Here is a 14,135-nt window from a genome sequence, read left to right on the forward strand (position 1 = left end):
GATCTGCCACCTTAATTAATGAGGGAGATCTGATGGCCCTTGTTTTTTTCTAATTTCTCTTTATTTTTTGAATTTTCATTTAATTGCTTAATTTTATTTAATTCATAGAAATTTCATTTTTAATCCAAAAAATATGGGACTTTCACCAAAAATCTTTAAAGATTTTTCTCTTCCATATTCTGAATTAAAAATATTTTTTGGATTAATTTTGATATTTTTCATGAATTAAATGTTTTTGTGCTTATTTTTAAATGTTTAAAAATACTTCTGTGTTTTCAAAAATAGTGAAATTTTTTCTCTAAGGTCCTTTGACCATGTTTGACCTAGGATAAATCACTTGGCCATTTATTTGGTGTTTTGAAGGGATTTTTTGTTTTGATCAAATTAAAATGTATTTTAATTCACTTTTAATTAGATTTTTAATTGATTAAATATTTAAAAATATTGTTGAGCCATTTTTATGGTCTTGTGATGTTTAACTTTCTGTTTGGGCTTTGGTCAAGATTGATTTGACTTTTGTTGGATCAAAACCATTGGATTTGGGGGATTGATAAAATATACATTTCATCTTCCAAAATGAATGAATGGTTTTGATTTAATGAAAATCCTCCCTTGGTCAATCGAGAGGTGGGCTTAAAGATGCCATCCCGGAAGTTTGATGATGAGAGCTTCAGAGTGCGTCGTACATTATACAATATCTGAAGCCATGGATGTCATACCGGGTCATACGCTAGACCGTATAGTGAGTTATCCATTAGGCTGTTGACTTCGCTGGGGAGTCAGAGTGTGCTATACGCTGCTGGGGATAAGGGATCAGAATGGATCATACACTAGACCGCATCTGAATCCCAGAGTGAGTTGTTCATTAGGCGGATGACTTCGCTGGGGATGGAAGATCAGAATGAATCGTACGCTAGATCGTATCTGAGTTGCAGAATGAGCCGTACGTTAGGCTGTATCTGACGAAGGTGGAATCAGAATGGATCGTACGCTAGATCGCATCTGAATTGAAGGTCCAAATGGGTCGTACGTTAGACCGTATCGGAGTTGCAGAATGAGCCGTACGTTAGGCTGTATCTGAAGGAGAAAGTAGTCGTATGCTAGACTACACCCCGGAATGTACCGTACGCTAGGCAGTATCTGAGGATTTGAAAGTCCAAATGGGTCGTATGTTAGACCGTATTGGAGTTGCAGAATGAACCGTACGTTAGGTTGTATCTGAAGAAGAAAGTAGTCGTATGCTAGACTACACCCCGGAATGTACCGTACGCTAGGCAGTATCTGAGGATTTGAAAGTCCAAATGGGTCGTACGTTAGACCGTATTGGAGTTGCTGAAAGTCAGAATGGATCATACGTTAGATCGTATCCGAGTTGAAGGAGTCATATGTTGGGCTGAATCAGAATGAACCGTACGTTAGGCTGTATCTGATAATATTTGTGGTTGTATTTGCAATGAATATCTGGGATGGGCTTAGGGATGCCACCATTAGGAGAATGTCAGAGAGTTTGTCACATGGATTATATCCGAGAGCTGTATTCGAATCTTGAATGTGATCAGGAGGATAATTAACCTGAAAAACAAAGTTAGTTTCATGCAATGTCATGATGCATGAGATGCAAATGTTGTATGCATGTGTATGATGTGGAATGATGTAATGAATGCACTATGCGTCTGAAACGTTCTTCCAGGGGAACTCTACTGGGGAAATAAATCTCAGCCTTCTGGTCGAAAATATTTGTATTGAGGACCCTTTCTTAGCTGGGGCATTTGATTTCTGTCTGATGGCAGGGATATTTAACAGAGCCTGGCTGGGGATAGAAGAGATGACCAATTTGTCTAGTGATGCCAATTTCTTCTGGGGAATAACTGGCGTTACCGAGGAATCGAATTAGCAACGGATTCATTGGGAAGCGTGATTAGACCTTCTCCTCGATCCTGAAGTCGTATAGTAGTTGCTATTACTATTCTAGGCATGCACTTTTGGTAAACATTGATCATCTTCAAGTGCATAAATCAATTCAAATTAAATCAATGGACGTTTACGCAAACAAAACAGAAAAGTAAAAAACAAAAGCATCTTTTTGGAAATAAAATTGTATTGATTTCGAAAGAGGGCCTATAAACAGGAAATTTATGTGCAAGGAGACAGAAATCCTAGTAAGAGGAAATTGTCAAGGAAGCAGAGAAAAAGCTATGCAGAAAAAAGCCCTATTAATTTTAATCCCACTACTGTCATTATGTCTTCAAGCGTCTCATCTCCTGCTGTCGGATAGAAGTGATTGGCTTGTTCAGTCCCTTTGACTTGGTTGAAGCTGTCAGAGAACGGGACATAGTTATACGCTTTAATCCCTAATTTTTGCCTGGACCGCCTTTTCAGGTTTTCAGCCCACCAGGATACCCTTTTTTGCCCAAGTCGCCTTTTCAGGTTTTCGACTTGCCAGGTGTACCTTTTTATATGTTTGTCCCTAATTTTTGCCCGAACCCTTTTGGTTCGTCGGGATGCCCTTACTTTTGCCTAGGTACGTCGACCTAGCGGGTCTCTTTTATGCGTAGTATTTTTTAACTATGTCCGCGTTCACAGGATGCGGGAAGTCTTCACCGTCCATAGTAGCAAGTATCATGGCTCCACCAGAGAATACCTTCCTAACTACAAATGGCCCTTCGTATGTGGGAGTCCATTTGCCTCTGGGATCACCTTGTGGTAGAATGATACGCTTTATTACCAAGTCTCCAATTTGATATACCTGCCTCTTGACTTTTTTATTAAATGCCTGGGTCATGCGCTTCTGATATATCTGCCCATGACAAACAGCCGCAAGTCTCTTCTCATCAATCAAATTTATTTGATCGAGTCGAGTCTGAATCCATTCATCTTCATCTAAGCCCGCCTCTTTCATGATTCTTAGAGAGGGAATGTGAACTTCCACTGGTAAAACGGCTTCCATTCCGTAGACTAAAGAGAACGGAGTTGCCCCTGTCGAAGTGCGCACTGAGGTGCGATAACCATGGAGAGCAAACGGTAACATCTCATGCCAGTCTTTGTACGTTATTGTCATCTTTTGTATGATCTTCTTGATATTCTTATTAGCAGCCTCCACAGCGCCGTTCATCTTTGGCCGGTACGGAGAGGAGTTATGGTGTTTTATTTTGAACTGCGTGCAGAGTTCAGTAATCAGCTTGTTGTTCAAATTGGTACCATTGTCAGTGATAATTCTTTCAGGGATGCCATATCGACAAATAAGACTATTCTTGATGAATCGTGCTACCACATTCTTGGTAACAGAAGCAAATGAGGTTGCCTCTACCCACTTTGTAAAGTAATCCATAGCGACGAGGATGAAACGATGTCCATTGGAAGCAGTAGGTTTAATCTCTCCAATCATATCGATGCCCCACATTGCAAAGGGCCAAGGGGTTGTCAACACGTTTAAAGGAGCAGGAGGCACATGTACCTTGTCCGCATAGATCTGGCACTTGTGACAGGTTCTGGAGTGATGGTGGCAATCAGTTTCCATGGTAGACCAATAATACCCTGATCTCAGAATCTTCTTGGCCATTGTATGTCCATTAGAATGGGTCCCGAAAATACCGTCATGCATGTCTTCCATAATTCTTTCTGCTTCCTTTCTATCCACACAGCGAAGCAGAGTCGAATCATGATTACGTTTGTATAATACTCCATTACTCAGAAAGAATTTAGCGGAGAACTTCCTCAGGAATTTTCTGTCATTGAGGGATGCCCCTTCAGGGTATTCCTGAGCTTCTAGATATCTTCTTACTTCGTGGAACCAAGGTTTCTCCTGTACTCCCTCAGTATTAAGTTCATAACAATATGTTGGTTCATCCAATCGTTCAATGGTAATCCTGGGAGCTTCACTGTCCCATCTGACTCTGAACATAGATGACATGGTAGCCAATGCATCTGCCAACTGATTCTCTTCTCGTGGAATATGTTCAAATGTAACCTCTTCAAAGTATGGGATTAACGTCATCACCCGCTCTCGATAAGGGATGAGATTCGGATGTTTAGTATCCCATTCTCCTTTGATCTGACTGATTACCAAGGCTAAATCTCCGTACACACTCAAAAACTTGATTCGTAGGTCTATAGCAGCCTTGAGTCCCAAAATACATGCTTCATACTCAGCCATATTATTGGTACAATGAAAACATAGTCTAGCAGTGAAAGGTGTATGGTAACCCCCGGGAGAAATAATTACAACCCCAACACCATGGCCCAATGCATTAGAAGATCCATCAAAAACCATAGTCCATCTGGATCCCAGTTCGGGTCCTTTATCCGGTTTAGGTTTTTCATCATCAGTAACAAGCATGACATCCTCATCTGGGAACTCAAAATTAATAGATTGGTAATCGTCCACCGCTTGATGAGCCAAATGATCAGCTAGCACACTTCCTTTGATTGCTTTCTGGGTAGTATACTGGATATCATACTCTGTTAAGATCATCTGCCATCTCGCTATTCTTCCGGAGAGGGCAGGTTTCTCGAATATGTATTTGATGGGATCCATCTTAGAAATCAACAAAGTGGTATGATTCAACATATACTGTCTTAGTCGGCGAGCAGCCCAGGCCAAAGCACAGCAAGTTCTCTTGAGCAGTGAGTATCTTGTTTCACAGTCGGTAAACTTTTTGTTAAGGTAGTATATGGCATGCTCTTTTCGACCAGACTCGTCATGTTGCCCCAACACACACCCCATTGAATTTTCTAACACGGTCAAATACATGATTAGAGGGCTTCCTTCAACTGGTGGCATCAAAATTGGAGGCTCCTGGAGATACTTCTTGACTTTGTCAAAAGCTTCCTGACATTCATCATTCCATATCATCTCTTGATTTTTCCTCAATAGCTTGAAGATGGGTTTGCAGGTGGCGGTCAAATGGGAGATAAATCGGGCAATGTAATTCAAGCGTCCCAAGAAACCTCTGACTTCTTTATCTGTACGGGGAACTGGCATTTCTTGAATAGCTCTCACCTTAGCCGGGTCGACCTCAATTCCTTTACCACTGACAATAAGCCCAAGAGTTTACCGGATCTTACTCCAAAAGTGCATTTGTTCGGGTTCAATCTCAACTTGTATTTCTTCAACCTCTCAAACAGTTTGTATAAATGATTGAGATGTTCTTCTTCAGTATGAGATCTGGCTATCATGTCATCCACATATACTTCTATCTCATGATGGATCATATCATGGAACAAAACTACCATGGCACGCTGGTAAGTTGCTCCTGCATTCTTCAAACCGAATGGCATTACTTTATAACAGAAAGTGCCCCATTGCGTCACAAACGTAGTTTTCTCCATGTCCCCAGGTGCCATCTTAATCTGATTATATCCTGAGAAGCCGTCCATGAATGAGAATACCTTGTGTTGAGCGGTGTTATCTACCAGAACATCGATGTGCGGGAGTGGAAAGTCATCTTTGGGACTCGCTTTATTCAAATCTCGGTAATCTACGCACATTCGCACCTTACCATCCTTCTTCGGCACTGGTACCACATTAGCAACCCATTGAGGATAAGAAGTAACGGATAGAAAACCGGCATTGAATTGTTTCATAACCTCGGCTTTGATTTTCTCAGACATTTCGGGACGCATGCGGCGAACCTTTTGCTTAACAGGACGACAGTCTTCCTTCATTGGCAGACGATGCACTACTATATCAGTATCCAATCCGGGCATGTCTTCATAAGACCAGGCAAAGATCTCTACATAGTCATGTAACATCTGAATCAATCTTTCTTTGACACTGTTTTCCAAGCCTGCTCCTATTTTGACCTCTTTTCTGTCTACTTCAGTACCCAGATTTACAATTTCGATTGACTCTTCATGCGGCTGTATAGTCTTTTCTTCTTGCAATACCAGTCTGGCAAGTTCTCCAGGTACTTCACAATCTTCCTCACTTCCATCTTCGGCTTGGTAGATCGGATTTTCAAAGTCATAATGAATAGTAGCGGAATTATCATCAATAGGATCCAGAGTGGATACGGATCTGCAATTCGTTACGTGAGTGTGTGTAAGAAAGCATAGCTTGTTTGAAAGACGACAGGAAAGATAAAGAGCGCAATATTTGAATGCAAAAAGTCCATTGATTTATTGAATGTGAATATGCTTATGAAAATGACAAAACCCTTAACAAATTAGCTATTGTGCCCCGGGCATAGACACAATGCCTTAAGAAGTTCAATGAAAAACTAAAATTTGCAACACTAAATAGACAATAACAATTACTCCTGACTAAAGGTAATCGGGATAGTGTCTTCAGCCTTCCAATTATTGAGTCCGTCACCAATTGTTGGGAAAATCCAGCTATCCAGGTCGCAATTGCTATCAGCCTCTTCTACAGCATTGATTTGATTTTTGACCATCCTTTCAGAGTTAAATCCCAGACCAGATTTATCAGACTTGTAGGGTACGTTGATCAGTTGACCCCAACCAGTACGACCACCATTTTCAACCACGGCTTGGGCATCTTTCAGAGAAATCATGGCAGGAGGAGCTCGAATAACCTCGGGTACAAGGGGAGTTGGCTTAAGGACAGAACTGGGCGGAGGAACCACTTCAAATGACTGAGACGGAGTCTCGAAGAATTCACCATCCATCTCAACGTATCTGAAGGTATGCACACTACTGACGATATACTCTTCTTCCCCACACACAGTGACGATCTTACCCTCTATTGGATATCTCAGCTTTTGATGGAGAGACGAAGCTACCGCACTGGCCCCGTGAATCCAAGGGCGCCCCAGCAAGCAGGAATAGGCAGGACGAATGTTCATTACATGAAAGGTAGTGTCGAAGACTTGAGGTCCTATCTTGATAGGGAGAACCACTTCACCATGGACAACACTCTTCGCACCGTCATAAGCACGCACCACAATGTCACTAGGCTTCAGTTCAATGCTTTTACAGTCAATTTTATCGAGCACAGCTTTCGGCATCACGTTCAAAGAAGAGCCATTATCGATCAACACATGAGACAAAGTGATCCCCTTACACTCAATGGAGATATGCAGAGCTTTATTGTGATTCTTCCCTGCCGGTGTCAGGTCAGCATTGGAAAAACCCAGGCCATCGTCAACAGTCAAGTTAGCAACATAGTTTTCGAACTGATCGACGGAGGTCTCCTGAGGTACATGAGCAGTCTTCAAGAATTTCATCAAGGCATGGGCATGAGATTCAGAAGATAACAACAAGGATAACATCGAGATCTTAGACGGGGTATGCCCCAACTGTTCTACCACATCAAAATCACTCTTGCGGATGATTTTCAACATTTCTTCCATTTCTTGTTTGGCAACATCTTCAGTAGCAACTTCGACCGATGTCTCTGACTGAGAAGGGTTGACTGCCGGTTCCTTTCCTCGAGTTTCAGGGGCGGGAGGTGAGATCTCTGGAGAGAAGATCCTTCCGCTTCGAGTAACTTTACTAGTCCCAACAATGTCATTAGGATTACCAACTTGCTTTATGCCATGGATGTAAACATCGCCTCCATAGTTCCACGGAATGGCTTTGCTCGAGGAATATGGTACTGGGCCAGGTGCAGTAATGATTAGGGGAGCTACCTTAGGCTCAGCAGTAATCTTCACAGGTACCCTGATGGCAGTAATCTTCACTGGAACTTTGGACCTTGCAATCACAGATACTTCTTCAACAGGGTTTTCCACCTTAGGACTCCTTTCAAAGAGAATTATACGATCATCTATCAGCCGTTGAATACCATTCCTCAATTTCAGGAAATCATTGGGTCGGCATATACAGAGATCGCAATTTTCAGCACAACCTGAAAATAAACCAGCTTGCAATAAATTCTTCTTGATGATCAGGAGAGAAGATGTTAAGTCTGCTACAGTAGTGATGAGAGAACCGTCATCGACAGTATTAACAGCCTTGTCATGATTAGGCATAGGCGCAGTGATGACATTAGGAGTCTCCGGAGGCTCAAATTCAATTTCCCCAGCGTCGATCATATCCTGAATTTTGTTCTTCAACAACCAACAATCGTTTGTATCATGCCCGGGGCTATCAGAGTGATATGCACACCTGGCATTGGGATTATAACGAGGCGAAGTAGTGTTGACATTTGCAGGAGGACCTCTAAGGGTGATTAAATTTGCCTTTAGCATACTTTGCAGTGCTTGTGCTAAAGTCATATTGATCTTGGTAAACTGCCTTCTCGGCCTGTCCTGTCTGTGCTGGAAGTTTTGAGCTGGCGGGGCTGCAATTGTAACTGCTCTAACGGCATGGTCACTATTTTTCTTATTACGACTCCTTTGACCGTACACAGCATTTGATTCATTCTTCCCCTGATAGGACTTTTTGCTGCTTGCAGAGGTAGCCGCCTGTATCTTTCCACTTCGAATGCCGCTCTCCACCCGTTCACCTGTCAATATAAGTTCAGTGAAACCTGATGAAGAACTTCCCAGTAGATGGCTGTAAAATGGGCCAGTCGGTGTACCCATGAACATGTCTACTAATTCTCGATCAATCATAGGGGGTTTGACTCTGCCAGCCAAATCTCTCCATTTTTGGGCATATTCTTTGAAGCTTTCTTTAGATCCCATAGTCATATTCTGCAACTGTAGCCGAGTAGGCGCCAATTCAGAATTATACTGGTAGTGTTTGTAGAAAGCTGTCGCTAAATCAGTCCAGGTGCGGATGTTAGAACTTTCGAGCTGATAATACCATTCCAACTGAGTGCCAGACAGACTTTCTTGGAAGAAATGGATCCATAGCTTCCTATCAGTGGTGTACGGCTGAATCTTTCTCACATAAGCTCTCAGATGCATCTGAGGACAAGACGCACCATCGTACTTAGTGAAAGTGGGGATCTTGAATTTGCAAGGAATGACCACATCAGAGACCAGTCCCAAGCTTTCGAAATCCAGACCGGGCGCCTTCTGACCCTCCATAGCTAGCATACGTTCTTCCAGCAACTTGTACTTGCCATCTCTTGGAGAGTACTGTTCCTTCTCATAATCTTCATCGTCGTCCTCAGAGTTGAAGAGATCAACATCCTCCTCTCCTGAATCATTTTCTGTCTCCTCTTCTTGCTCTTTCGGAAGTCTAATCTTGATTCCTGCAGCCTGTCCTTTACGCCTCCTTCCCGGGTTAATGTAACTCACAGGTCTCGGGTCTTTCTTCTTCTCGAGCAAGAGAGCCTTCAGTTCTTCCTGCCCCTTGGATAAGCTCAGCATCATCTCCTGGAATTGAGCATTCTGAGCCTGGAGATCCTTGACAGTTTGTTTGAGAGCCATTTTTTCTGTTTGCAATAGGAAGACCGTGAGAATATGGTCCTTTAGAGTACCTGTTATGCAATGTTATGTTATGCTATGCAATGTATGAAATGTTTTCAAGGACTTTTGGAATTTAACTTTGCGTAAACCACCAAAAAGAGGGAAACTTTTATTAATAATTTCTTTAATCAATGTTCATTACAAAAAATAAAAAATACAATAAAAGCTCAAGTCTCCCAGGGACGGCTTCTTTTTGGGCGAAGATATGTATTGAGTCTTCGTTCCTCATTAAGCTGGCTGGTGAGCTCTAGTACTTTCTTCCTTTCTGCATTGAACTGGGCTTCAAAAGTATCCCTTTCCTCTCTCAACTGGGTCCAGGATTTCTTCAACTCTTCAATATCGGTAGGCATATCCGGATAAGGAATGATCTGAGAAGTACCTCCTTCGACCCCTGATTCAACAATCAATGGTCCAACCGCAAGATAGGGCGTGACAAGTTCACGAGCTCTTGCGCGTACCCATCTGAGATAAGGCTCCATAGGAATAGAATTTTTCTGTCCTAAAGTACTTCTTTTCACCATGCCCCAAGCTCGTACAAACCTTTGACGGAGACCTTGAGAATCGTTGTCATAGTCAAACACAGTGCCTTGAATAATTACTTCATGTGGACCATCTCTTCGAGCATAACCAAACTGACGTAGGGCTAAAGCTGGATTATAAGTAATACCTCCTCTTATCCCCATGAGTGGTACATTAGGGAATTCTCCACAACGGTCGATGAAGATAACATTTTCTCTGAGATGAGGACACCAACGGATGTCTGAATGGGAGAGCGACATTATCCTTTGAGGCCACTTCAGATTTTGATCATTCTTTAAGACTGATTGAGGAAGGTGCGAAATAAACCACCTAGACAACAAAGGTACGCAGCACATGAGAGTCCCTTGCCTTTTCATAGTACGAGTGTGAAGGGAATGCAGAATATCTCTAAGCAAGGTAGGCACAGGGTTATGAGTGAGAAATATCTTAATAGCATTCATGTCTATGAATTGGTCTGGATTAGGGAATAACACCAAACCATAGATTAGCAACGCTAGAACATCCTCAAAAGCATGAACATTCATAACTTTTAGGAACTCTCGGGCCTTATTTATCAGAAATTTGGCAAGTAAACCTTTAACCCCACTTCTTGTTACCCAATTGGTTTCAATGTCGGACTTTGTCATGTGTAAAGCTGCGGCAACTTCTTCAGACTTCGGAATCTTTTCTAAACCACTGAAAGGTGTTTGATCAAGAATAGGTATCCCAAGCAACTTGGAGAATTCTTCTAATGTGGGTACCAACTGATAATCTAGGAATGTGAAGCAATGATGTTTGGGATCGAAGAACTGGAATAAAACTCTCATCATATCTTCTCTGAAGCCAGTGGTAACCAAATTGAGGAGAGAACCATGTTTCTTGATGAACTGTGCATGATCGGGAAGTTCTGACACTAAATCCTTGAGTTGAGGAGAGATCACCACAAGATTGATCCGGATGGTCTTCCTGGAAGCCATAACCTGTTTAACAGAGCAAAGCTAAATCCCTAAGTCCTTGAAATGGTTAGTATAATGCCATGATGTTATGATGTTATGACGTTATGATGTTATGATGTTATAAATAACAAGCACAAGCAAGTCACACAACAATCATTCCTAGGTTTTAAGGCTTGCATGAGTTCCATAGGTAAGTACCCTCCCCACTGAAGTTTGGTTGGTTCAACCTGTCCTAGAATAGTAACCGGGTTCTAGAAGGATCTCAAATCATTGACCTTTCTTCAAGTCCACTTCAGTGCAACACCAAGTGGTTGACCAAAGCTTCCCTAAAGTCCAGTCTCAAAGAGTGTAGTATCGAGTATCAACCAACCCCGGTCGGAACCGAAGCCAGTTATCTCACTACTTTCTAATGGCTAGGATGAGTCAATTAGGGTTCTAAAGGTCTGGTTAATGCTTTGATGACACCACGCGAATACCAAATTTTTCCTCAAGTAAACATGAGGAACATCAGGACATCCAAAGTGTCACATTAACCGTAGCCATCATTTTAACCATTCCAGTATACGCCGGATAGTCGCGATGATCTATTGCTACCTACCTAAGGTACACTAGATCCGGGTGTAGGATCTTTCACTCAACAATACCCTTAAAAGAAGGAACAATTTGAAAACATAAATGATTTTTTAAGGTGACCTCTCTTTGTAGAATCCCCAGCAGAGTCGCCAGTTCTGTCATACGGTGAACTGACTTTTTGGTGTTTTTAATCGCAATGTCGCGGTTAGCAAGAGTCGCCACCGACTTTTCTTTTATCCAATAAGGAAAGGTGGAAAAGAACAGGAAAGACCTTAATTTAGATTTTGGGTTCGGGAGGTACATTATACAAAGGGAAGGTGTTAGCACCCTTTGTATCCATGGTTATCCATGGGCTCTTAATTGCTCGATCACTTATGTTTGTCTGAAAAAAGTGTTTGTGAATTGTTTAGAAATTGTTTTGAAAAGAGAATTTAACTTTGTAATGATTCTTGTATGAATGTATACAAAGTGGTTATCTCGTTTAGTTTTGAAAGTTGTTTAGAAAAATATAACTCGGTAATGATTCTAGTATGAATGTATACCAAGTGGTGATTTTCTAAAAGATGTTTTGAAAGGTGTGAGGTGTGAAAAGTATTTTAAGTTGTGAGTAAGCAATTAAGAGTTATACCTACCCAAGGTCTTTATGGGTATTTCCTATCCTTAGGAGGGTAGAACTGTCCTTACTATTGAGAAGTAAGTAGTTTTATCCTTTGGATGTCAAAGGGTCATCGTAGGGTTATCGATTGGTTATTGAAGGCAACAGTTGTGAGGATACCTTAGCATTCGAAGGGACTATCATCATTTAACCGTAGGCTACACCGAAGGGTCATCGAGGGACAAAGGCAACATTCCGGGATGGCATCTTTAAGCCCACCCCTCATTTGATCAATGAAATCTCTAATGTCTTAAGGCTAATTGGTTCATCAATAACCTTGTGTCAAATGAACCAATATAAGTATGACTGAGATAGTTCCCTCCCTCTTGATCTTTTCTTTTAGTGTGTGGTATGTTTTAGGAGTTTGGTTATTCATAGCAAATCTCTAACATGAATTAACACCTAAATTTTTATTGCTCGGCCTTAGATAGTTGTGACTTCTATATAAGTCCAATTACGATTTCTTAACATAGAGCGAAATTTAACCCTCAAGGCATAACATTCTAGTAAGATAGATTGTAGGTCTCCCATTCTTCATGGCATTGTGTGGAGACTTGACCGTTTTTCCTTTCATGAAAGCTAGTGGCATACTTGTTTAATTATCCAAGTTGGAGCCCTTTTCATGGAAGATGTCTTGGTTTAAGGATTCATGCTTGTGAATGGATGGTTGAGTGTTCTCCAAAGAATGACTTAGTCAATTAAAAATCACCACTAACACTTGACTAACTTTTGACATACATTTGATTAACTCTTGTTAATATTGCTTTACTTTCAAGTCATTTACTTTATGCAATTTAAATTTTAGTCATTTATCATTCATTGCCATTTACATTTCATATAACTTGTTTATGTTATTGTCATTTTCACTTTGCTCCTTCAAGCCATATCTTGTGATTGTATATATTGTTTATGTGTTTTGATTTTGTTTGTGGTCTTGGGACCTTAAAATACCTAATAACTACAAAAACCCTAAAAAACATCTGGTGGAGTGTTGATCTTGATCTGAACTTTCGGACTTAGGATTAGGCAACATTCTCTGTGCAAAAAGGACTTGGCCAATGCCAACATTTTGAGACTGAGCCTTCATCTGATGCAAGCCTTGGGATTTATTTGAATTCATCTGTTATTCTGTCATTATGCCTAATTTCTACTTTTATCTTGTGTTTGATGCTTTGCTTTGTTAATCAAGGAACATTTCATCTGATACATGAGAAGATAATGAAGACGGCTAGCTATGGGAATTGCTTGCTTGGATGTGGCTATCTTTATTTGATGCCTTGATCTTCATGATGTCTGGATATTGCTCATTGCTTATTGATTATTGCTTGATTAAAGTCCAAAGGAAAATGGGTTTCTATATGACATTCTTGTCTGTTGGATTGCATCCCATTGGTCATATCTTTTCAACTCTTAACTTTTAAGTTTGTGCTTAGGATAGTCTCTTCATCTCCTCCCACTTCTTAAATTTCAAAATCTCTCCCCCTTTTCAAAAACTTTCTTTACTTGTGTTTTCAAACTTAGACTTTGTTTTAATAATTAGAAACTTTGACCTTATGCCATTGAATTTTTGAACTTCTTTTCTTAAATCAAATATGTAAATAAACTTAATAAAATTGAATTAAAATTTCAAAGAGACAAAAAGAACTAACAACCCCATTCAAAATTTTGGCCCCCTTGGCGCCTTTTCATCTAAACTTTTGTTAAAAGCAATTCACTAACTTTAAATTTTTTACCACAAACTACGAGGTTTTGATCCCTCACTTTTATGTTGGTACGTAGGCACAAGTTTGAAGATCTTTTTAAACACAAAAATATAATCAATTAATTATTTTCTCATCCCCATACTCTATTTTTTCTCAAACATCTTTATACCAAAAACACATGCACACATTAAAAAGGGCTCCCTAGGAGTACCTATGACACTTTGGGTGCTAACACCTTCCCTCTATGTAACCAACCCCCTTACCTATAATCTCTGGCATTTTATTAGTTTTGATTTGAAAACTTCTTATCTTGGGTTTTGTTCGTACTTTTCCCTTTTCTTTTGGAGGTAATAAAAGCGCGATGGCGACTCTGGTTTTATTGACGTTAAGCTTATCCATAGCTTGATGG

The sequence above is a fragment of the Lathyrus oleraceus genome, chromosome 5 (assembly GCF_024323335.1).
Source record: "Lathyrus oleraceus cultivar Zhongwan6 chromosome 5, CAAS_Psat_ZW6_1.0, whole genome shotgun sequence".
NCBI classification, from domain to species: domain Eukaryota; kingdom Viridiplantae; phylum Streptophyta; class Magnoliopsida; order Fabales; family Fabaceae; genus Lathyrus; species Lathyrus oleraceus.